Source organism: Ambystoma mexicanum, chromosome 11 (assembly GCF_040938575.1).
Source record: "Ambystoma mexicanum isolate Mex_15411 chromosome 11, UKY_AmexF1_1, whole genome shotgun sequence".
Lineage (NCBI taxonomy): Eukaryota > Metazoa > Chordata > Amphibia > Caudata > Ambystomatidae > Ambystoma > Ambystoma mexicanum.
In genome coordinates, this window is record NC_090934.1 from 1,203,965,797 (window position 1) to 1,203,988,556 (window position 22,760).

The window sequence follows — 22,760 nt, forward strand, 5'->3', positions numbered from 1 at the left end:
ATAACCATTCAAGGAAACTTTGGAACTTATTTGGATTAGTGTCTCTGTGGGCCCGTGTAGAGGCTCTGTCCATAATTCATATATATACGCACACTACACATGACCATTAGTAGGGAACAGGGAAATGATAGAGAGCAGAATGCAGAAACGCTTTTAACTTAGTGGGAGGTTGCAGTATAAGGTAAAACAAGTTTTGGGCTGTAGGGGGCATGGCAGTGATGTCTCCTGCGATAAGGATGGGGGTGGAGAGTAAATCAGAGGACCTGGCTAAGCCTCCTGCTGGTGTGAGTGTAATGCATGCCCAGGAAGGCAACAGCAAGAACATGTAGGGAGAGGAGAGAGAAAGAACAAAGCACGGGTGGGTTGCTGTGGAAAGCAATACATTGCAAATTGCCGGGGTAGGGTCAGAGAAAATGCTGAAGCACATGAATACAATAGGAAGAGTGGTCTTAAGTTGTGGGAGGAAAAGAGATGAAAGGGGTATCAGTGGAAAGAAATGGAGGGATGAGTGTACCCTTGAGTTGTGAGTGTAGAAAAGATGAATATATGAGTAGGACAAAAAGGTAACAAGTGTGGGCAAGGGAAGAGGTTGTATGAAAACATAAGCAGGGTAATAACATAAAGAGTTTGGGAAGGAAAAACGAGCCGGCCAATAATATAAACAGTGGGCTAGATAGGGGGGGTCAGATGGAAAGATAAATAGGATAATAGGAGAATGGTGTTGCCCAGCGAGAGGCATAGCTAGCGTTCTGAGTGCCTACAAGTAGCAGAGACTGGGGATGGGTGTTGGCTTATGTCACGTGGCAGCCTGTCTTTAGATGGATTGTCAGCTTTAAACAGACACACAAACACTCGACTGGTCCCATCAGCATTTTACATCCGTGGGTTCTAGCTCTCAGTGAAACCTATCTGTAACTCTCACGCACACACTTACCTGTATGACTTGCACTGATGGTGGTCTGCACCTGGCTCAGGCTCCCCAATCCCCAACATGGGGGCGGACAGGAAGACCCAGACATGCCTTGGAGGCTTCTCTCCCTCTGGGAAGGGCTGTAATGTCAGCTGTGGTCACTCACAGATATTATCTCCCCATTGGAGGCTTGAACGAGGTAGGACACTGCCCCCTTCGCCCTAATCGTCAGCCGCCACTTCTGCTGTCTGTTTTTACATTGCAGAGTAGGCCGCGGTCAATCATGCCCAAATTCAGTGTGTGCTGAGGTCTTGGGAATTAAGGCCTAATGCAATGCCCTAGGCTTGTGGTGGTTGAATGTTTCCTGTGTCCGCACAAAAATGTCCCAAAGGATATTGCTAGTATTGCTAGGATATCAGAGATCAAAAGCAGAGCATCCGAGGAATATCAGTAGAATAAGAACCCGCTCTGAAAAGGGATTACTGCTAGAAAGGTAAAGGGACTACACATTTATCTTAGGGCCATCTGTGAGGGCCACAAGTGTCCAGAGAAAAGGAATGCCAAGGTGGAGATGACGCAAGAAGACAAATGTATCTGAAAGTCCCGGCTGCGGTGAGGCAGGCTCACACAGCTCGGACACATGGGATAACAACTACCAGGAGCAGGGACCCAGATGTCAGAGATCTAACCTAACCTAAAAGTGACACTACTACTCCGAGAAAAGCTCATACAGAACCCAGGATGAGATAAAAGAACACCCTTACCTGTCACAGGAAGGAGCACCCACACACCCACACTGTGTCAAGAATATTAGGAAGAGAACTACACAGTTGGCATGCTTTGTTAATCATTTTATGAAGTGCTCTTTCAGCACTGTGGTGCCTCTTGACACGTAGTTGTGAAGCTGGGGACGGGTTTCTATAGACAGTATTCTGTTGCTGTATTGCGGAATGGCAAAGTCCATGGTTGAATGGCTTAGCCCAAAGATGACTCTGCCAGGAACTGCTGTTGATGGTGAGGGCTAGGAATTAGACATGCTCGGTGCCATGTTACAGAATTTTCAGCCTCAGTACCCTGTGCCACAGGCTCAGCTCTATAGCACCTCATTGCAGGACAACTCATAGATATGGCTTTTTTGGATATTTCACCATGAGCCAATGGGGGCGTTGGTTCTTCTGCAAGGGTTTGCAAGCACTAGCTTTTGGGATTTTTATTAAAGTAAATGTATGTCTGCTAATCAGACCCTAATAAGCAAAATCGCTACCACACCTAGGGGAATAAGCCTTCCTACCTTATGCAGTGCAAAAAATACTATTAAGAAAAGGAAAGCTGTACGTGTAACTCACATTAATGGAATTGGATAGTATTACTCCACCCCTCAAATTCTAAGCCACATATTTACTATACATTGATTTTATTAAATATTTATGCACATACAAAGACACAAGATAATACATATACAGATAAAATCCATATAGTAGAAGAAGAATTCATCTCTTGAAACACGAAACACGTATAGAAACCAAAAGTGCCATTATGCACTCACTGTGCAATTCAACACTCCTCCACAAGCCCAACATGTCCAGGTATTCTGTCCTCAAGGCTTGATTCCACCGGACATTCATCAGGGGCTGATAAAATGTGTACAGGTAGTCTACTTTACCGGCAAGGATCCGCCCCTTGGGTTTGGGAACCGACGGCTGCTTCATTTACGCACGGACTGTGGGCGGATGGTAACACATAGCGCCCGAGGGATGCTATCAATGGTGGGACGCTTTTAGGGCGTGTTTAGGGGCTAAGTAGTGAGCAGCATGACAGCTATGAAAATAATGGCAGGATTCCTAGGTGCGGTAACAGCGTCACTACAAGGCTAGTAAAGCAGCAGGCAGCTTCAGATAACGGAGCTTACGCCTAGGGTCAAGGGTCATGCATTGTAAGGGGCTGCTTGCAGGTAGCCGTCAGGTTCATGTGCTAGTGGTGCACGGGCAGGTGGCTGTCGGTGGTTGTGCGCAGCAGAATAAACAAGGGGGGAATTCATCTGGGACAAAAGAGAGTTTGGTATTGGTGCTAGGGGAGTTTTAAACAGGATCCTGGGTTTTTATCCCACATCTTACAGTGGTGGCAAATGCCAGAATGCAATTTACGGAGGACTTAGGCTAAGAAAGCAGCACGGGTAGTTGCTCAGAGCTGAGTCAATGTGAAGGGTCGAAGAGGGATGGCGAATGGACCGGAGCAGGAAGAGTTATACCTCTGAATAATGGGTAAAATGAGGTCTACGGCACTCCGATGGGTGGTTATCTCTTTTAAAAGTGCCCTGGTAAGTGCCCATGCCGTGGGCGAAAAGAAGCGAAGCTCAAATGACTGAGGGTTTGTCACAAATGTACAAAGGTTGAACAGGGGACGCTGTTAGGGGGCAGCTTTTGGCACTCTGGGAAAAAGTAACCCACCTTGGGGTAAGATTTCAAGTTGGTGAGGAAATAACTTAACGGGCTATGTTTTGCACACTGGGGTTCACTAATTTCAACTATATAATGCCATGGGTATAAGACAACAGGTTGGATACGATTAGTTGATGGGGTTAACTTTGGAGCAAGAAAACAGGAGTCGAGATTATGTCATCAGGCGGTGGGGGTTAGGTAGCATTAATAGTATCGACCTTTTACTAAAGACAAACAGGATTCTTTTGACGTGGCGGCTGACACAGGGGACAGCAAGATTTCTGAAGACCGGGGGCCATGTGTCAGGCATTACCAAATCTGCGAGGTAAATTGGGAAAGGCATTATTCTCTAAAATAAGGGGTTAAGCAATGCATTAGGGTACATCGTTAGCATTGGGAGTGGGGTTCTGGATTAACAGGTTGGCAAGGCCAACTCAGCCTTGCATCCTCCCGGGTTCGATAAACAAGTAGCAGTGGTCATGGGGCATCTGGTAGGTAGCAGTATAGGTTTTAGTAAGACGTTACGTAAGTGCCAGAAATATGGCAGAGGGAGGCATAAAGGGAACAAGGACAAGCTACAATTGTCCGGCTCTTGAGCGGCACTCCCCCAGACTGGGATCGTCTGTGGGTAGGTAGTCTGCAGGGACTATGGCTGGGGAGTTGAGGCCTACATAAGTAATGGAAGAGAGGAAGGAGGTGGATTTAAGAAAGTGGACAGCCAGCTCCTTCCGGTCAGGAACGGCACTCCTCCAGCACGGAAAACTCCCGCAGAGGATCAGGGTGGGGGGGATTGGGCCTACTTGACAAGTAAAAATGGAAGTGGTGAGCCTCCCTTTGAAAGCCCAACGGCGAGGGGGTCTTTACTAAAGGAATAGAAAGGTCAGCTTCCCCCGTCAGAAACGGCGCTCTGCCAGCACAAAATCTCCAACAAGGGTTGGCAGACCGAAGATTCTTATGGGGGGCGAGTTTAGCCTAATAAAGAAGGGAGAGGTCTGATGGAAAGGGGAAGGGAGGCAAAGTTGTTTTTTGATACTCTAACAATGGGATAAAGTAACTTCACCTGTCAGGAACAGCGCTCCCCCAGCATGGTAACTCCTGTAGGGGCAGGCAGAGCAACGAGAATGTGGTTGAGGAGCTTTAGTCTAATAAAATGCGGAGTGGAACTTATTGAGGGTGTGTTAGGAAAGATTTCGTAATTGTAGGTAATTTTCCTTCCATGTGGCAACCCCTAAACTTTTTGCTGTTGTTTTTCACCTTGTTCTTGACTTTGCCAGAGAAGTGCAGACTTCTGCCGCACTCCTCTGGGCTTTCGCTCCTTTTCTTATGGGGAAACTGACATGCCCTTAAGACAGTCAGTACCGGGGAACGCTGTTTCCCGTAGTTTCTTCTATCATGTTGCGGCTTTCGTGCAACATGACACAAGAGGGCACTGTAAGCTAAGTTACAGCTCTCTTGGGTCTCTAGCCTTCTACAGGCCCTAGATACTCGTTTAGGATTGTATTTGATCGGTGCAAGTCATTCAGGGACTGGAATGGTGGCAGCGATCGTTTTTGTGTATTTTGAGCTCCTTTTTGCGTTCTAAGCGCGTTTCTCGCGCTGAACCCAAAATGGTGGCCTGGCTCCCAAAATGGCCAGACCACGAGGCTCCTTTGTCCTGTCCACTGACCGTCTTGCTCCCTTCACCTTCCCCAGGTCGAGCCGACCCGGGGCCTTCCTTATTTGGGCATGTACTTTCCTGCGAAACCTGGTTGCTTTCGCGGGCTTCTACATGTCTTTTGTGTGCCTCCAGGGTGTGGGCTGGGATGTCTGGTCCCAATACACATCCTGGGTGCCAGAGAGTCTAGGGTGGTGTGAATGCCTGGGACCACCGTAGTCTGTGATTGGTCCACGAATGGTGTGAGTGTTAATGAGCGGATCTCCCATTGGCTCCCCTCCGTTTTGGCGCGAAGGGAACCGTGGATAAGAGGGGGCTGGAAACACCACTACCATGTCGATCTCCTGAGTTCTCACGAACGAAGGAATACAGGAGCCAAGTATCCTGCAACCAAGAGGCTGGACCGAGGAATCGCTGGTGACCCGCTGAAGGACTCCTCCTTTGCACTGCTGTCGTCCTGTGAAACCCCTTCCTCCTTTGATCGAACCAGAAGGCCTGTACTGGTGCTTCGACCTTTGGAATAGCAGGAACAGCTATTCTCGGGGACTTCATCATCTCCTGCCAGTAAGCCTTCGGAAGCGTCTCTGGGCCATCCAGTTGACTGACCAGCTTACACGGGAGTCCTGCTCTGTAACCGCCGCCAGGTTGTGTTGTATTTCGAGTCCTGGTCACTCTCACACGCTTCGTACACTTGGCGTTCCCAAGTCTGAAGTGAGTAGTGTACATTTGGCTCAGATACACACGGCCGCTCCGTTGCCCTGCTGTGGTGACAAAACTGTGCAGGTTTCTTCGATTGGGACGTCTTTTTTCTCTACACGACGACGAGGCATTCCCGGCTCTTCTGAACCTGCCAGCTGCTGAAACTAACGTGGAGAAGCCTGGGTCTGCTTGCATCGGGGACCGGTGAGTAGTATAGCTAGGATCTGGTCGCCCTCCTGCAGTAGCCCATTGCTTTTCCCCGCTGTGTAAAAACAGCACCCTTTTGTCCGTACTCGTGCTCTGCTTCTGCTCACTGTGGAGGCTGCGCTTGAGTCGCGGAACCTGTTCTTCTTCTGTTGTGCACTAACCCGAACTGCCTGACTTCCTCCGAAGAGCTTCTCCTTTTGCCCGTTGGCACCAGCGTGTGCAGGTACTTTGAGCACAAGGCTCCACTCTTCGCAGGGCTCGGACTTCCATCTAGTTAGGTGCCTCTGAAGGCGAACTGAGTCTAAAGCATTATCGCACTGCCTGTTTTCCTTCCCTTTCAGGTGGACTACACATTTCGTGCATATAACGCTTGCGACTGTCGTATTTGTATATATATTGTGTTGATATGGTATGTGTTGGCTTAATATTGTGATATTGTGATTTTCTCGCTACGGTCATTATTTTAAAGGCCTTAAAATAAATGTGTATATATTTTTGATATAACAACTGTTTGGAGTAGTTTGTAAGCGCTCTTGCTTTGTGTGCTCATTGCGGGCTTTCAGTCACCCTCACCCCTCTTGAGACCTAGTCTTGACCGCCGCGATTGCTACCTTGATTGGTCTGGCTCGTCCAGAGGTTACCCTGTTCCAAGTAATTAGGTTGGCCTTCTGAACTTCTGCGCCACCAGGACAGAGTTCAGAAATCCGTCTTAACAAATTGGTGTACAGCGGTGGGATACGACTGAAGGTATCCAGTGTTGCGCACGAACTAAGGCATTTCAGGTTATTCCAACCAGGACACGTAGTGAATTGTTGTAGTATAACTTTAAAAAGGCCATAGTCCTATCTAACAGTATGGAAACAAATACCTTGTTAACTTTAAATGCTTCCAAATCAGAAACATTGAAGAAGATGTGTGCGGAGAGTGGTGTTTCCTCTCAAGGCACGAAATTGGAAATGATCCAAAGAATCGTGGCATGGCAAGAAGCACAGCTAGACGCTATAACTTCTGAGGACAGTGCGGAAGGTGGTGGGGCTGCTCTCACTGGTAGAACCGATGGTTCCGCCGCCGCACTGATCCATCGCGACCACGAGGACAGGGAGGACGAGATGTCTAATGTTTCCTCTGCCAGTGCTGATGGGGAGGCTATGCTTGAATTCAAGAAGCAAGAGCTGCGGTTTAGGCATCAGGAGCTTGAATTCAGCATAGCCAAACTAAAAATCGAACAGGCAGAAAAACAGAAAGACAGGGATCACCAGTTGGAACTGGCCAAGCTTCAGTTTGCAAATGGATCCAAGGGTCCTGGACATGGGTCTGGGGCTTCCTCTCATCCACGGTTTCCGAAAGATCTGCTCAGTGTGTATGAAGAAAGGAATGACATTATGGACTGGCTGAATGCGTTTGAGTATGCATGCGAAGTTCAACAAGTTGACAATGCTGATAAGATTGCCTGGTTACTCAGCAGACTGCCCCATTCTGGCTGTAGTGCCATTATGGAAATGTCGAAGGCTGAGCGAGCTGATTTCGCAATGTTAAAGCAAACTCTCATTTTAAAGTTTGGGAAGACTCTGGCCCAATATTTGAAACATTTCAGAGAGTATAAGAAAAAGGAAGGTGGTACTTGGGTATCTTATGTCACTGAGTCCTTGAAAAACTTAACTGGCTGGGTCGAAGGTTATAAGGTTTCTACCTTCGAAGGCATGATAAATCTTGTCATGCTGGAACACATTTTTTCTTCTTCTTCCCCGGAGCTTAAGCAGCATTTGGCCGATTCGAAGGAGATAGATCCTAAGAAGCTGGCCATTGCAGCAGACTTATGGGTGTCACATCGAGTGTCCCATAAGGACAACACTCATCCTGGTAAGCAGGAGGAAGGGAAAAAGTCCAAAGATATGGAGGGTGGAGAATCTGCTAAATCTTCTTCCCATAAGGGCCACAAAAAGAAAAGTAAGGTTAAGACACAAGAGAACTCACAGGGTAGTGGAGGTCCGCCTCCGAAACAGAATTTTGGTTACAATAAGCCTCCCTACGTAAACAGACCCAATGGATCTTGTTTTGCTTGTGGAGCAACTGACCATGTGAAGGGGGATCCCCGGTGTAAGGTTAGACCTTTGGGGGTCCACTCCGCTAATCTGGCCTTCTCCTCCTACGAGGAAGAAGAGATTACAGGACCATCCTTCTCCTCAGACTCAATTCCCAGTGGGATAGAGGCTGAGGTAGTTTTAGTGTCCCTGGGTTCCTGGGAGCCTAAAGTCGCAGAGGCTTATGCTAGGATTCCGGATAATACCAAGCACTACTTTAAAGACAGTGTGCTGATCAATGGAGTGGATACTCCAGCTCTTAGGGATAGTGGGTGCAGTCGCACTGTAGTGGATTCTACCTTGGTAGACTCAGAGGAAGTTGCCAAAGCTACTCTGATGCCCACTAAGTTGGCTGACGGCCCACTCCGTATGTTTCCCGTAATACCTGTAAATCTTACTTTAAATGGTACAGCAGTCAGGATTCCAGTGAGCATTCAGAGAAACGTCCCGGGAAAGGTCTTGTTAGGTAATGATCTCAGAGCTTTAGGGCTCGTAGGAGACACTGCCGAAAGACCCTACACACGGTCTCAAGCACGGGCAGCATTGGCCAAGTCCAATACGCCGCCCCAGCCGAAGGGGAAACCCAAGGCGAAAGGAGTCGACAACTCACGACGAGGGAAAGAGAATATTCCCCCGAGCTCGCCTACCACTGCGGTGGAGGAAGTTGGTCAATAGCCCGGGCCTGACGAGGAGGTGGCGATGCCTGAAGTATTTGACCCCAACGATCATCCTGAACTAAAAGACTTGTTAGTTGAAGGAGGTCCTGATAGGGACGAATTCAGTAAAGGCCAACGTGAGTGCCCATCTCTGGAAGGCCTAAGGAGACAGGCCTGCTCCCAGCTTGAGGGTGAACCTCCTGGGACGCATAGGATTTATTGGGGAGGTGGACTCCTGTGTAGCGAGCCCACAGAGTCTACAGAAGGAGACCATAGGAGGTTGGTGGTTCCCCTTGCTGTTAGGCCCTTCCTCCTGCAGTTGGCGCATGAAGTTCCCCTTGCTGGTCACCTTGGTAGGAAGAGGACCAAGCAAAGGTTATCCATGCACTTCTACTGGCCCAAGATGGGGGTGCAAGTAGAAAGTCACTGCAGGAGTTGTGCCTCCTGCCAGTTGTCTGGTAAGGTTGGCGCGACAATCCAAGCTCCGTTGGTACCGCTCCCAGTTGTGGGGGTACCATTTGAAAGGGTAGGGATCGACATCGTTGGTCCCCTTGACCTGCAAACATCCTCGGGCAATAGGTTTATCCTGCTGCTGGTCGACCATGCAACCAGGTATCCTGAGGCCATCCCATTGAAAACTGTAACTGCCAAGTCAGTTGCAAAAGCTTTACTCGGCATATTTACTAGGGTTGGCTTCCCTAAAGAAGTTGTGTCGGATCATGGCAGCAACTTTATGTCGACGTATATGCAGGCTATGTGGAAAGAATGTGGGGTCACCTACAAGTTCTCTTCTGCATACCACCCCCAGACCAATGGTCTGGGGGGGCGTTTTAACAGGACGTTAAAGAGCGTGATTGGGGCTCTGGAGGAGCCTCAGAGAAGAAAATGGGATCTTCTTGTTTCATGCTTACTGTTTGCCTACCGAGAGGTACCACAGGAGGGTGTTGGCTTCAGCCCCTTCGAACTTCTGTTCGGTCATCCCGTACGGGGACCCTTAGGCATCGTCAAGGAGGGATGGGAGATGCCCACTCCCCCTGTTACTACCAACGTAGTTGATTATGTGCTAGGGCTCAGAAAACGGATGGTACTTCTTATGGGCTTGGCTAGTGATAAATTGAAGGCAGGGCAAGCGCTGGTGAAACATTGGTACGACCAGAAAGCTTCCCTCATCAACTTTACACTTGGTCAGCAAGTCCTGATCATGAATCCCATAAGGCCTCGAGCTTTACAGGACAAATGGTCAGGCCCTTACCCAGTGGTGGAGCCCCTGGGTGAGGTTAACTATTCAGTGGACCTTGGAAGGCCTGGACAGGCTCCAAAAGTGTTTCACGTGAATAGGCTGAAGGCTTTCGTCCCAAGCGTCGAAATCGCAGCACTGCTACTGGCTTCAGATGTTGAGGAAGAGGAGTCTGAACCTCTCCCCGACCTGGTCCAAAGCAGTCCTTCAGATAGCTCTTTTGAGGGTGTCCGAGTGGCCCCTCACCAAAATGGACAAGGCTCAGTGGTTTACCTTGGACATGAAGTAGGTGGAGGGAGGATACAGCCTCTACCCAGTAAAGTACAAGCAGTACAAGACTGGCCTACCCCCACTACGCAAACCCAAGTGAGAGCCTTCTTAGGACTCACAGGGTATTACCGCAATTTTGTGGCAGACTATGGCACCCTAGCTGCCCCTCTGACTGCCCTCACAACTCCGAAGAAACCCAAGAAGGTAACTTGGACCGACGAGTGTGAGAAGGCCTTCAATGGCTTAAAAGACTCCTTGTGCCATGCCCCTGTCCTCAGGGCCCCTGATTATCAAAGACCTTTTATCGTGCAGACGGATGCCTCTGACACTGGGATAGGAGCTGTACTATCACAAGTAGATGAGAAGGGTAATGAACACCCTATCGGTTTTATTAGTCGCCAGCTTAAGGACAGAGAGCTCAGATGGTCCACGGTAGAGAAAGAATGTTTCTCTGTTGTGTGGGCCCTAAGGAAGCTGAGGCCCTACCTCTATGGGACCCACTTCACTGTGCAAACTGACCATAAGCCGTTAAAGTGGCTAATGAACATGAAGGGGGAGAATCCAAAGTTGCTTAGGTGGTCCATAAGTCTACAAGGCTTCGACTTCACTATTGAGCATAGGCCAGGTGTCCAACATAGCAATGCTGATGGGTTGTCCAGAATGTTTAACCGACCTGAACAAGAGACTCATCCAGGGGTGGATTAGTTCCCCCTGTCCATAGTCTGGGAGGGGCGAGTGTTAGGAAAGATTTCGTAATTGTAGGTAATTTTCCTTCCATGTGGCAACCCCTAAACTTTTTGCTGTTGTTTTTCACCTTGTTCTTGACTTTGCCAGAGAAGTGCAGACTTCTGCCGCACTCCTCTGGGCTTTCGCTCCTTTTCTTATGGGGAAACTGACATGCCCTTAAGACAGTCAGTACCGGGGAACGCTGTTTCCCGTAGTTTCTTCTATCATGTTGCGGCTTTCGTGCAACATGACACAAGAGGGCACTGTAAGCTAAGTTACAGCTCTCTTGGGTCTCTAGCCTTCTACAGGCCCTAGATACTCATTTAGGATTGTATTTGATCGGTGCAAGTCATTCAGGGACTGGAATGGTGGCAGCGATCGTTTTTGTGTATTTTGAGCTCCTTTTTGCGTTCTAAGCGCGTTTCTCGCGCTGAACCCAAAATGGTGGCCTGGCTCCCAAAATGGCCAGACCACGATGCTCCTTTGTCCTGTCCACTGACCGTCTTGCTCCCTTCACCTTCCCCAGGTCGAGCCGACCCGGGGCCTTCCTTATTTGGGCATGTACTTTCCCGCGAAACCTGGTTGCTTTCGCGGGCTTCTACATGTCTTTTGTGTGCCTCCAGGGTGTGGGCTGGGATGTCTGATCCCAATACACATCCTGGGTGCCAGAGAGTCTAGGGTGGTGTGAATGCCTGGGACCACCGTGGTCCGTGATTGGTCCACGAATGGTGCGAGTGTTAATGAGCGGATCTCCCATTGGCTCCCCTCCGTTTTGGCGCGAAGGGAACCGTGGATAAGAGGGGGCTGGAAACACCACTACCATGTCGATCTCCTGAGTTCTCACGAACGAAGGAATACAGGAGCCAAGTATCCTGCAACCAAGAGGCTGGACCGAGGAATCGCTGGTGACCCGCTGAAGGACTCCTCCTTTGCACTGCTGTCGTCCTGTGAAACCCCTTCCTCCTTTGATCGAATCAGAAGGCCTGTACTGGTGCTTCGACCTTTGGAATAGCAGGAACAGCTATTCTCGGCGACTTCATCATCTCCTGCCAGTAAGCCTTCGGAAGCGTCTCTGGGCCATCCAGTTGACTGACCAGCTTACACGGGAGTCCTGCTCTGTAACCGCCGCCAGGTTGTGTTGTATTTCGAGTCCTGGTCACTCTCACACGCTTCGTACACTTGGCGTTCCCAAGTCTGAAGTGAGTAGTGTACATTTGGCTCAGATACACACGGCCGCTCCGTTGCCCTGCTGTGGTGACAAAACTGTGCAGGTTTCTTCGATTGGGACGTCTTTTTTCTCTACACGACGACGAGGCATTCCCGGCACTTCTGAACCTGCCAGCTGCTGAAACTAACGTGGAGGAGCCTGGGTCTGCTTGCATCGGGGACCGGTGAGTAGTATAGCTAGGATCTGGTCGCCCTCCTGCAGTAGCCCATTGCTTTTCCCCGCTGTGTAAAAACAGCACCCTTTTGTCCGTACTCGCGCTCTGCTTCTGCTCACTGTGGAGGCTGCGCTTGAGTCGCGGAACCTGTTCTTCTTCTGTTGTGCACTAACCCGAACTGCCTGACTTCCTCCGAAGAGCTTCTCCTTTTGCCCGTTGGCACCAGCGTGTGCAGGTACTTTGAGCACAAGGCTCCACTCTTCGCAGGGCTCGGACCTCCATCTAGTTAGGTGCCTCTGAAGGCGAACTGAGTCTAAAGCATTATCGCACTGCCTGTTTTCCTTCCCTTTCAGGTGGACTACACATTTCGTGCATATAACGCTTGCGACTGTCGTATTTGTATATATATTGTGTTGATATGGTATGTGTTGGCTTAATATTGTGATATTGTGATTTTCTCGCTACGGTCATTATTTTAAAGGCCTTAAAATAAATGGGTATATATTTTTGATATAACAACTGTTTGGAGTAGTTTGTAAGCGCTCTTGCTTTGTGTGCTCATTGCGGGCTTTCAGTCACCCTCACCCCTCTTGAGACCTAGTCTTGACCGCCGCAATCGCTACCTTGATTGGTCTGGCTCGTCCAGAGGTTACCCTGTTCCAAGTAATTAGGTTGGCCTTCTGAACTTCTGCGCCACCAGGACAGAGTTCAGAAATCCGTCTTAACAGGGTGAAGTATGACAAACGAGTTGACCTCACAGCTGGGGTAAAACAGGAGCCAGTGGTCCGAGATCATTCCAAGGCTAGAAGGAAATGTGGCAGGGGCAGAAGTGTTCCCGAGATCAGGCACGACCTGGTCAAAGTGAAGTCCTTGGTAGAATATGCAAAAGATGGAGTGCATTGGGTGGCATTGGGCACGGAGCCTTTATGGTGAATTGGGCACAAAGCCACTGGAATTGGGAAGTTGGAAAGGGGGAGCCACGGTGGGTGGTAACCCACCTTTGGCGTGGCAGTGTTTTGGCTACCAGTGACAAGAGACAGACTCCGAATGAGCCATGGGAAAGCTGGAAGGGTCTTCACTCTTCTTGGACCAGCGCCTCTTGGGAACCTAAGCTGGGAGGCATCTGGTGGTAGCAATAAGGCCTCTGCTTCCAGGGTTATGGTGGTGCTCTACAGAGGGGAGAGGAGCTTTGTTGCAGCTGGTCCGCTTACAGAGCTCCTTAGAGTGTGACTACCCTGGAACCAGTGCCATCTTGAAGCCAAGGTCATTTCTTTTGACATATCTCTTCTTTAACAGCCTTCATCAAAGGTTTTTCTGCAATCGAGCAGGTTTAGAATCATTCTGAAAAGCCATCCATGGGTTCTATTGAGGTCTTCTTCCTGACTGGGACCACAGAACATTCATTGAATAGGGGAAGTTCCAAGGACAAGATACATTTTCAGGGTCAGAAGTCAGTGGTGTAGCCTGATATATTACTGTTGTTGACTAGTACAATGAAGGTTGGCAAATAAAGGACTATGTGGGATATGACATGGCCATTGTGATCAAAGTAAGGCGGGCAGAGGGAATACGCTGTGTTGCATTGCGGACATCCTTTTTTGTTTGGTTTTAAAAGAGAAATTCTCATTCGTTGCATAGACCAATAAGGGGATTTGGGTACGACTGTCTGGTGGGACTTGAAGTTGGTCAGTCTTTAAACGGAACTCTCTAGATAAGTTGCAATACGAATCATTTTGGTATGAAAAACCCTTATTCCTGATTTACCATGCCTTGACAGTGGCATTGTTCCCTAAGAATTATGTAATTGGCTTGCTAGAGTCTGCAATTTCGATGAGCATTCTAATTAGCATATTGCAGATGTAGCTGCCACAGCTGTCGGCTAAGAGAGCTAACCTACATATTGTTAATGCTGAGCAGAGATGAGGATCATCGGATGTGAATTGTCACATCAATATAAACAGTGCCAGTTCATGAAGATGGTCAACACCATTGGACATAGGTGGCTGAATAATTTGACTGGCGGAATGAAATATCCGCAGGGAAGAACCGTATCTAGTTATAAACTTCAATTTTGGTGCTAAGACGCAGCAAGGGGGGAATTTGGGAGTGCAGCGAGATAGAAAATCGACTGTAAAGAATGGTGCTTCACCATCGGGACTCCATTATTGGGTGAGAGGCTTGCCATCCATTGCACAAAATCCACCGTACCTACCAATATGGAATGGCCCTGGAAATCAGAAAGATTAGATGGAGTGATCCAGGTGTGTCTACCGACGCAATTAGCTGCAGTTGATTAAGGACAATGCTGCATCAGACCCTTTAGGGAGGAGATGAAAGTTGCGGAGAGACCAGTAGATGAGAGACAGGTGGAAACGCAAAGATGAGCAACCCTTTGGAGAACGGTGGATAAGACCTTTTGCTCAAAGATTGCCTTTTCATAATAAAAGGTGTAGTAAGGTTCTGATGCATAATACAAATAATAAAGTCAATGGACAAACCCATACATTCTTATTGGCCATGTAAAAAACAATTACGCTATGAAGAAAGAAATTCTGAACACAAATACTGCCCTTCTCAAGTCCATTTAAGAAGCTGCACAAAAGCACCACCTCAGATTCATCTCAAATTGCAGTATTCGTTCATTCCTTCATTTTAACTTTATTTAGATACAATGTATCATAAAAGCAACATGAAGTCAACACATCTCAATTCCAAGACAATTCAGAACAAGATTAAATGCAATACAGCATAAAACATCGGAGTGGCAACATGCAATAAAGTCACGGTTCCACGTTGTTTTAAAAAGAAAATACAAAAAGGGGATGACATGATTAGTCACACAACAATTGACATGCAGCATGTACTTATGCCAGAATAGCAAGCATTTGTCATTTTGCTGATTTCACATGTAAATGTCATCTTCCGTGCGCATTATAGACTGTGGTTTCATCCTCCAGTCTTCAATCAGAACTGATTCTGAACTCTCCAGTTTAGTTGTAATCAGCTTGAAGTCACTAATAAGCACAAGAAGATCATTGAGGGGTGCCGCCATCATTTATCCATGACTTATTAATTCATAGAATGTCTTTAGGCTAAGTTCCTGCGCTATGTAACTGCTCGTTGTCTTTGATGTCAGTCCACCCTGCGGGTGCCTGTCACCTGCATCAGACTCTGCCTTATGGGCAGTCGTGCCTTCTCGGTGGCCGCTGCAAAGGCCTTGAACGTCCTCCCCTACTCATCCCGTGTGACGCTAGACCATGTCATTTTCCGCCGATCATTGAAAACTCTTCTATTTTAAGCCTCTCTCTATAAAAATTGCTGTCCCCGGTTGCTAGCGCCAAGATGCCTTAGGGCGAACGTGCGTTTACCAAGTATATGTAACATTACAATATCCTTGGGAGGTCCAAGGCCATCGAGCTCTGTTTTGTGGTTAGTAGCTAGCACATACCGTAAGTAGGAGGCAATTGAAGGTTGTCTACCTGCAACATGCCCTATTTTCCCAGGGGTATGATGTGATATGATATGATATGGCATTTGTAACGCGCCTATACACAAGTGTAAACCCACACAGACTCTTGGGGACTCCAAGATCGTACAAATGCCACCCGATTGCTCAAATATTCATGAAGACGTGTAGATTAGCAAAGACCAGAGAGTCATTGTGGCCGAGACATAAACACAGCCAGATGTTTGATGGTCCTTGAGATCAGTAAGTTTGAAGGAAGGAGATGCCGATTGCTTTCTCCACATGGATCGCCCGATACTTCATGTGGAGGCACCACAGTGCCCGAGATACACGTAGATTGGAGTCTGGGTTGCCTGTTGTGGTCCTTAGGGTTTATCGAGTTTGGTGACGGCCTGACCTCTGTGTGTGGGGAAATACTCATTCTACTATATACTCAGAGGCATCAGAGGGTCATTAGACCTGGGCCCACTCTGCAGTGTATTGTCGCAGGTCAATGGCCTGTCCTTGCAACCCCATCCAAGTACTGTGGTGCATGGCAACATTATTTGAACCAGCCTCAGGTGCCGATGGAACAAACACAGAGTATTCTAGCCTCTTCGTATCCTTCACACTGAGTGACATCATTGGTTGACAGGGTTAGAACTATGATGCAATTAATACTTCGGTTGTTCATTGTCATTCTGTCCTTATTGACTTGTTACCCCTAGTACTACCATGAAACCATACTGGTGCTGCGCGTGAATGTTGCAAGAAGGAGTGCACATGCTAAGAGACCTTCTGTGGATTCATTTTCAAACAGTGCTGTCTCTGTGGGGCAGGCCTTGCTCCCAAAGACAGGTACCCATAATGTGGCTTTAGGATCAAAAGCATTGGTGTGAGGAAATCCTTTTTTTGGGGCTACATGTGTGTCCACGCTATGCTCCCCCACCCTCTGTTATTAAGTGTCTATATAGTATAATGCCACAGGGATATTATTCAAAGAATGGGGAGGTGCAGTGTATATGCTTAACATCCAGAAGCATGTGATGACCCTATGATACATACTTCTGTTGTCAGACTTTAAGTGAGCCGGGGCTACCCATGGCAGATCCCCAGCAGTCCCCAATATTTCAGTCTGAGACGGGGCACTCGAGGGCTCCCTATTTTTTTATTTATTTTGCATTTTTAAAGCACTCACACAGCCCGCAGGCATCAAGGAGCTGTTACAGAAATTGTTCGTTTTTTTAGTTGCGTAATTGTTTTTTTGTCTTAGTTGCGTATTTATAATGCGCTTAAACACCCAGAGATTTCTAAGCGCGGACCTGGGGATCAAACCTGTGTTGCTTCATGTCGTCTTGCTTCCAAGGCGCGCACATTGCCATTAAACTATCCTCCCCAAAGGCCCCTTTACCAGCCCATGAGGCTGCTAGCAGCCAAGGCATTTTTCCCAAAGCCTGAAACTCTTCCCATAGGCGAGAGCTTCAGGCGTTTAGAAAAATAGACCATGTCTTCCTGAATTGTGACGCTGACTCCCGCCAAGCACCTCTTTAACTAGAGATGCAGGGAGCATCACCCTCCAACCACACAAGTTAGAGGGTGATGATCAATGCAAATGGTTGCCTGCTGGAGGGTCAGTGCCACAATTTAGAGAGGAAAAAACGTACCTGGCTTGAATGCTGCTGTTAGGCCACGCCCCCGTAAGAGCCCTGGTTTGATTTTGTGTGGTAGCTAAGGCACTGTCTGCTGTAGAACTTCTATCCCTGTCACCGCATCTGGGCGAGGAAAGAGCAGAATTAATTGAAGTTCAATAATTACAAAATGGAGCTCAGCCACGTGGCATCTAAAAGTCCCACAATGTTAAGTTAGGGTGAATGAGTCTAAGCTCCTCAGCCCTTATGTGAATTACACTGAAGTGCCTTCTAAACACTCCCATAAGGGGCGATCACAGGTCACTGGTTTGGACAAGGCTAGAAGCTAAACAGAAAATCCACAAACATGCATCTCTTTTCTGAACTCCCTGGTCCTGACGATTGAATGACCTCTATGTCTACTGATATTGATCAAATTCAGTCTCATTCTAGACGCGAACGCCAGCCAGCATACCCATCGTGAGTGTGACCTATGAGCGCATTTGCCAGGAGCCAACATCCTGAACTCAATACTATTTTTGGGCAACACTTCCCGGATTGAACTATCATACGGCATAACAGGCAAACCTATCAAGCCAGCGGAATTCCTTGTGTACCAATCAACCCTCCGGGACCCCACTACCCCTATGGGATCCGTGTGATGACCCATGCTGTTCAACACCAAGCCTCTCTGTGATTGAGTTCCGAGTACTTGGGATACATAGCATCGGCAAGGTCCCCTAAATGGAGCCCTGATAAAGGCGGACTTGTTTCATTCTAACACCGCCAAAACGTGAAGAAAACTGGGAACACCTGATCAAGTCTGTTCCTGCGTTTACAGACCCTGTTCAGTCAGCCTCTGCCACGTCGGCAAAGATATCTTTTATCCTATGATCCTGGAATATTCATTGTTCAATTGAAACTATACCCTTATGAGGGTGCCTTTGAAACTCACCTGACATACCAGTGCAGGAGATCTATTGAACCCTTGGCCTACACCGAAGCTAAAATTGCTAAATCTATAGTGCGAGTTCATAGGCATTTTTGTTCTTCTCCCATCAAATACAAAGTACTTCTGTATTTCAGTATATGTGTCGATGAAGTAATAATCAGCACCTGCATTTTAATATGCATACCACTTTTGTCAATGGAGTAATAATTGACGCCTACACGTAATCCTGTACACCATGTAATGTTTTCTTATTGCATTTCTTTATTATGTCACGGCAAGTTGCTATTCCTCATTTGTTTGTTTAGATATGTATTATGTCATATTTGTCTGCCATATATCGTATACGATTACATGTTCAAGAAAATAAATATTTGTTTCCTGACATTTAATATACAGACACAGTGAGTGGTTATTACCTCCAGATTTATTCCTTGGATCTCTAATTTATGAGACTACACTTTAAACTTGTGGACAGACCTAAAACTCTGCGTCTGTCCCCCTCATTATTTTTTTTTGCTTGAAATATTGTTAGTAAGGGTACAAATACTTATTTATACACATTCAGTGTGTACCCTTTTGTGCAGTAGGGACCCCAGCCAGCCCATAGGACTGGGGGTTTCCCAAACAGCACTTTAAGATGATTAGCAGCACCCTCCAGATGGATGGGGAGGCAGATTAATACTCTCGCATCAAATCAATAATGACAACTCGATAGTTTGGCAAAGGGAGTCCATTTAATGACAAGTACAAAAAACAGGGAGTTTATGAATATCAACAATCGCTCGATCTTCCTTCTCGATTCAACTCCAATTAATTTAAGATCAAACACATCATTTATACCAAAAACCTGTCATCACTGACGTGTAATATCTCAAAACTTAGCATGCAACTTGATTGGTTCTAGGAAGGTAACTTTAATATAGGTACTTCATCTGTATATGGTAACAAAGTGAGGGCATTGGATAAACAATGTCAGGTGGGGCATCTAAGCCCTTCCTTCAAAATGGCTACTGTAGACATCACTAAAAGTACGACGTGTCATTGGTTCTACTAACTATAGGACCGTAGATTACTTGGTCCACTATGATTGGGGTGGCATCAACCCCATTCATACTTTTCAACTTGCTTAACAGCGTGCAGAATAGCCGGCCAGGTGCAGGGAGTTCGTCTGTACCCCCAGCCTCCCTCCAATTATTGCAACAATCAGTCACCACTTCAGTGGTCATGTGCCAACTATTTATTTGTATTTTGGCCTTGAGTCTGCTTCTTGGGTCTGGGAAGCTTAAGGCATCTGGGCATGGCAAGAGTCCATGCCTAGGTGTGAAAGTTACATCCCTTCTTCTTGCTTGGTCACGTGATTTCGACACCGTGAAATTGTCTTATTCTCCATGCAATTTCATGTATTTGATTTAGTTCCGTCAGTCATCTGCCATCTGTGGCTTATCTTGACCTTTCTGAATAGGCTACTCTGTTCTTCTCCTCATTAATTGTATCCACTGAGGGTCTATTTTAGCTAATACGACCTTGGTTTCTTGGCATGGTTGTCTTCGTCTGAGTTTCTCTCTGTCTTTAATTCTCGATTTGCTTGCTGCGAAGCTCTCCTCTTGAGACCTTTAGTAACCTTTGGTCGTATCTGCTCTTGAGCATAGCGGAAGTATACTTCTATAAAGTGCTCCCTTTAAGTTAGAAATGTATAGGTGGCGCTTGCTGCAATCTATCTTACTACTAAGCATAAGCAAGCCTCACAATTTTCTGTGCTTCTTGTGGTTACTTTGCATATGTACACGTTTAAACTAGCTGAATAGCTTTATTATGCTCATGGCATACTTTTCTGACATTTGACATCAATTATTTCACTTTAGACTCAGATGTCACTTATCCATGGTGTTTCGTCTCTTTTCATCATTCTCAGGACATTATGTCTTCTATGTGCGAGCCATTCTGGGTTCTCATGACATCACCATTCGACTTCTTTTAGTACCTTCTTGGCTTCTTCAGGTATTGTATTTTGACAATCATCATTCTGTCTCATTTGTCATATGGTTTTCTCAATGGGTACAGGTTTTCTTAAGTGTCAGTACTTCAATCGGTGCTGTCAGTCTGATAGGTACTGGACAGAGCCCCACTGCGGCTCTCTGCTGGTTTATTTGCTCATCAAACATCACATATTTTGGTGTGAACGTTCCTGGTACTTCAAAATGGGCGGTTAGAGTGTGAATCGTGCTTGGCACCTCCTGTACACTTTGCAATTCCCCCTTCTTTGTCATGGAGATGAAACTGTGACATCAGTAAGATCTGGCTCTGGGAAAGCATCACACATATGCCAAGGTGGCATGTTCTCAGCCATCAACATCCGTATTATAGGTTTGTGTTAGCCATGGTCCCCTAAATTGCCAATAGAGGGTTAGTGCTGGACAGATTATATAATGTACGCATACATGTGCATGCCCACCTGCTGCGTCCCTGCTATAATTATTGCACATTCCTCACAAGTGTTTTTATTAGAAGGCCATTTGTCTAAACATATTGTCCCTCTCTTGGATACTGAAGGATTCGACTGATAAGCGAGTCTGTTCATCTGCTCATTGGTTGAGAGACATTCATTTAGGAATATATGCAAAACAGATAGATATCCCGTGGACCCAAAAACACAAATTCAAAACATATGGGTGAAATGTCATAATTTCTTAAAAGAAAAAAAAAACTGTTGAAATCCTTTTGTTTGATGTGAACATGGGCATCCAGCATTTTTCAGGGTATTCGAGGGCAATCTTTCTATCTGAGCCTGAGCTTGAACACTGGCACCCCTGACCACCTCCCACCATGGAGAACCTGCACAATGCATACCGCGCCATGCTTGTTCAGCTCTCGCGTCAGTGCACTGTTGCCTCCGCCTCTCACTGACTCTGGTACAGAGTGGGCTATAGGGGGAGCGCCTTTCAGTTATCATTCTTCTTAACTACTGCCTTTTGGTCAATCCATGTTTCCCCGAGATTGTATCCTTTATGGAAGAATCGTCTCCTTTTCAATCCCGAAGAAGCCCGGAGAAGCCACCTGTGTTGGGCTCGGAGATATCAGGATGCCTTCAGAATTGATTGCTTGCTGGCACACAGCCACTACTGCATCAGGCAGCCATTTCCTCGGCAGCCAGGGTTGTCCTCTTACACATCACAGCTGTCAGAAGCGCCAGTTTACAGGGCTACAACATGGCATATGCCAAATGTAGATGTTTTTATTGAGGGAGTGTTTCGACAAGAAGCACTGACATAGCCGCAGACAGCAGCTGGGGCAATCCTGCAAGCGCGTGCACCGCAGAAGAACATTTTCAGAATACAAGGGCCAGGTAGTGAAAGGGGTGATATGGAACACAAGGTGATTCACGTTTAAGTGCAATGATGAGCAGTGTGGGGGAGGGGTAGAAATGCCAAGTTAGATGTGGTGACACCTTGATATCAATCAGATTCCTGCTTCAGAATGTACCTGCATATATGAAATATTTTCCTGAAAGAAAGTTAGTACTCACTCTCTCTCCCGAAATAAGGATGAAGCATCCATACTTACACTTCTTCATGAGTTATCAACAACAGAACACAGAGGACTGAAATAGCAAATATCAAACATCAGCCAGGGGAAAGGCACCATTTTTTCACCAGTAGGAAACATGTAAAATTGCTTAATCTTTTGGTCATTTTATAATGACACTAGGGAGCTCATGATGACTTAGAACTTTGGTTGGGATGATAAATGTATGTTCTCTGTAAAGCGCTTTGGCTTAAATAACAAATCATTAACATTATCATTATGTTCCATGGTGGCCCAGCGTGAATGCAAGGCATTCACGCCATGCCACATTTGTATGGTGGAGAGGAGAGGCAGAACGCAACCTGCGTTTCCGCCACCTTCCCTCCTCTCTACATGGAAGTGCTGAAGCATTTGCGCCGGCATAGATTTTCATCCTAGCGCAAATGTTGGAGATGCATATGGGGTCCGGCCTTGCATAAAAGTAGGCAGTCTCCATAGGGATCCATTGTACATGCTGCCTGACATGCTCACAAAGCAGGCAGCCTGTACAATTTGTTTACTTGCATCTGTGAACGCTGCTTACCAAGTGCACATGGCAAGCAGCATTCACAATTAAAATGAAACGCTGTCCAACGTGCAAGCATGACGTTGCTGGCCTAAGCCCTGCACATTTGCACTCTGCCATGCAAAAAATGAAAATTAGGTGGCGGGGATGTGGCTTTGCATGATTGCAAACCTACACGGTCCCCACCGTCAAATTACGTTGTAGAGCTACATGAGCTCCCCAATGTTTACATTGTATTTACCCACCGTTTTTTGTTTCCATTCCATTCATCTAGCTATTTATTGCTGAGTCAAGGAGAGGCAAAAGAAAATAGAACAGATAACTTTCGAAACGTACCCAATAACATAATCTACCAACATTCCGAGGTCTGCAGGATGCAAACAGGGGT